A 3,600-nucleotide genomic window follows, 5' to 3' on the forward strand; every position below is an offset into this window, starting at 1 on the left:
GGAAAGGTGTGATACCCATGTGGACAGAAGAGAGTAGAATGAGTTTGAAGAATTAATTAGAGTCTTGGCGACCAGCTTGGTTCCAGCATTTCCAGACTTTCAGAAGGAGTTTATTTTTTTGTGTGTCACATCTACCCATGCTTTGGGATATTTTTCAATCCATGATATTAACGGTAGCCTATTTGTCGAGACAGCTGCATGCAGTGGAGAAGAACTACTCAACGGCAGAGAAGGATGTGTTGAGCTTCATTTGTGGTGTTACTATCTGAAATGTCATCCATACGTCAGAAAATTTCGAGTAGGGAATAACCACGCTGCTTTGAAGTGAATATTGGAACTGAAGGACCCGTCTTGCAGGCCGACAAAATGGGCGCTGAGACTCAGCAAGTCAGATTATGAAGTAATTCACAAGACAAGGAAGAAGCACACTAATGCAGATGCATTAAGCAGGAAGGTAGCAATGTCAAACGTTCTGTGTCTTGCTCCTGCAGAATGGCAGTCAGCACAGATTGCTGACAGTGACTGTGAGCAAAAGAGGTTGCAGTCGCCACTTAGCGCATGTGATGGGCTGTTGTGCAAGGAAACTAGGGGCGAGGATGGTAGCACCAGCAGAGTTTAAGGAGGTGGTTTTAAAGGAAGCACATGATCACTTGTTATCTGGTCACAGAGGGTGCAGGGCAACAAACAGAGAGTGGAAGAGAGATATTGGTGGAGAGGAGGGAAAGCGGATGTGGATCAATACTGAGAAATTGCGTGCAGTGTGTAACAGCGGGCATACTTGAATCATAAGCGGGTGCAATTGCAGTGGCTACTGGAAGTATCAAAACCATCTGAAATGCTTGGAATCGATGTACTAGGACTGTTCATTCATACACCAGCAGAAGACCGATTCGTATTAACTATAACGGACCACTTCTTTCAGTATGTGGAGATGTTTGCTATGCCAAACCAGCAAGTTGTAACAGTTGCACGACTGGATGTTGAAGTCTGGAGCATTAGATGTGTTATTTACAGACCACGCTACGAATGTCATGTCGGACTTACAGAAGGACTGAAGAAGCTGTGTCGGCTGTTGCTTGTGAAGGTGCCACTCTCCGTTTGTTGCCCTGCACCCTCTACGACCAAATAACAGGTGATCATGTACTTCCTTTAAGATCTTCATTCACAGGCCAATCGTAGGACTGAATAGATACATAGAACGACTGGGACAATGTTAAGTTACTGTGAGAATGCACATAACGCCGAATGGGATACACGTCTAAGGTATGTCATGTCACCGTATAATTCAAAAGCACTCACGAATAGTCCACAGCCCGTGGTCGTGCGGTAGCATTCTCGCTTCCCACGCCCGGGTTCCCGGGTTCAATTCCCGGCGGAGTCAGGGATTTTCTCTGCCTCGTGATGACTGGGTGTTGTGTGATGTCCTTAGGTTAGTTAGGTTTAAGTAGTTCTAAGTTCTAAGGGACTAATGACCATAGATGTTAAGTCCCATAGTGCTCAGAGCCAACCACTCACGAATACTGTGAAAGATGGAGAGTCGGTATGCAAATTGCAAAACCTGTACGAGAGTACAGAAGGTGAACGCAAAGGCTTTAGAGAAGCAGAAGGAGTCCGTGAGGTGTACGAAAATTTTACCACAGTATAATATAGGACAAGCCAACGGCCTTGCCGCAGTGGTAACACCGGTTCCCGTCAGATCACCGAAGTTACGCGCTGTCGGGCTGGGCTAGCACTTGGATGGGCGACCATTCGGTCTGTCAAGCGTTGTTGGCAAGCGGGGTGCACTCAGCCCTTGTGAGGCAAACTGAGGAGCTACTTGATTGAGAAGTAGCTGCTGCGGTCTCGGAAACTGACATATACGGCCGGGAGAGCGGTATACTGACCACATACCCCTCCATATCCACATCCAGTAATGCCTATGGGCTGAGGATGACATGGCGGCCGGTCGGTATTATTGGCCTTCGTGGCCTCATCTACATCTACATTTATACTCCGCAAGCCACCCAACGGTGTGTGGCGGAGGGCACTTTACGTGCCACTGTCATTACCTCCCTTTTCTGTTCCAGTCGCGTATGGTTCGCGGGAAGAAGGACTGTCTGAAGGCCTCCGTGCGCGCTCGAATCTCTCTAATTTTACATTCGTGATCTCCTCGGGAGGTATAAGTAGGGGGAGCAATATATTCGATACCTCATCCAGAAACGCACCCTCTCGAAACCTGGACAGCAAGCTAAACCGCGATGCAGAGCGCCTCTCTTGCAGAGTCTGCCACTTGAGTTTGCTAAACATCTCCGTAACGCTATCACGGTTACCAAATAACCCTGTGACGAAACGCGCCGCTCTTCTTTGGATCTTCTCTATCTCCTCCGTCAACCCGATCTGGTACGGATCCCACACTGATGAGCAATACTCAAGTATAGGTCGAACGAGTGTTTTGTAAGCCACCTCCTTTGTTGATGGACTACATTTTCTAAGGACTCTCCCAATGAATCTCAACCTGGTACCCGCCTTACCAACAATTAATTTTATATGATAATTCCACTTCAAATCGTTCCGCACGCATACTCCCAGATATTTTACAGAAGTAACTGCTACCAGTGTTTGTTCCGCTATCATATAATCATACACTAAAGGATCTTTCTTTCTATGTATTCGCAATACTTTACATTTGTCTATGTTAAGGGTCAGTTGCCACTCCCCGCACCAAGCGTCTATCCGCTGCAGATCTTCCTGCATTTCGCTACAATTTTCTAATGCTGCAACTTCTCTGTATACTACAGCATCATCCGCGCAAAGCCGCATGGAACTTCCAACACGATCTACTAAGTCATTTATATATATTGTGAAAAGCAATGGTCCCATAACACTCCCCTGTGGCACGCCAGAGGTTACTGTAACGTCTGTAGATGTCTCTCCATTGATAACAACATGCTGTGTTCTGTTTGCTAAAAACTCTTCAATCCAGCCACACAGCTGGTCTGATATTCCGTAGACTCTTACTTTGTTTATCAGGTGACAGTGCGGAACTGTATCTAACGCCTTCCGGAAGTCAAGGAAAATGGCATCTACCTGGGAACCTGTATCTAATATTTTCTGGGTCTCATGAACAAATAAAGCGAGTTGGGTCTCACACGATCGCTGTTTCCGGAATCCATGTTGATTCCTACAGAGTAGATTCTGGGTTTCCAGAAACGACATGATACGCGAGCAGAAAACATGTTCTAAAATTCTACAACAGATCGACGTCAGAGATATAGGTCTATAGTTTTGCGCATCTGCTCGACGACCCTTCTTGTAGACTGGGACTACCTGTGCTCTTTTCCAATCATTTGGAACCTTTCGTTCCTCTAGAGACCTGCGGTACACGGCTGTTAGAAGGGGGCCAAGTTCTTTCGCGTACTCTGTGTAGAATCGAATTGGTATCCCGTCAGGTCCAGTGGACTTTCCTCGGTTGAGTGATTTCAATTGCTTTTCTATTCCTTGGACACTTATTTCGATGTCAGCCATTTTTTCGTTCGTGTGAGGATTTAGAGAAGGAACTGCAGTGCGGTCTACCTCTGTTTCAGGGTGGTCGTTGCCAAGTGCAGTGCCATAACAATCTGC

At 46.6% G+C, this 3,600-nt stretch overlaps 1 pseudogene; it reads left to right on the top strand.

Annotated features, from left to right (window-relative positions):
- The first annotated feature begins 1,655 nt into the window (after positions 1–1,655).
- On the top strand, positions 1,656–1,773 carry LOC124617283 (annotated as a pseudogene).
- The last annotated feature ends 1,827 nt before the right edge of the window (positions 1,774–3,600 follow it).

Source organism: Schistocerca americana, chromosome 5, assembly GCF_021461395.2.
Source record: "Schistocerca americana isolate TAMUIC-IGC-003095 chromosome 5, iqSchAmer2.1, whole genome shotgun sequence".
Lineage (NCBI taxonomy): Eukaryota > Metazoa > Arthropoda > Insecta > Orthoptera > Acrididae > Schistocerca > Schistocerca americana.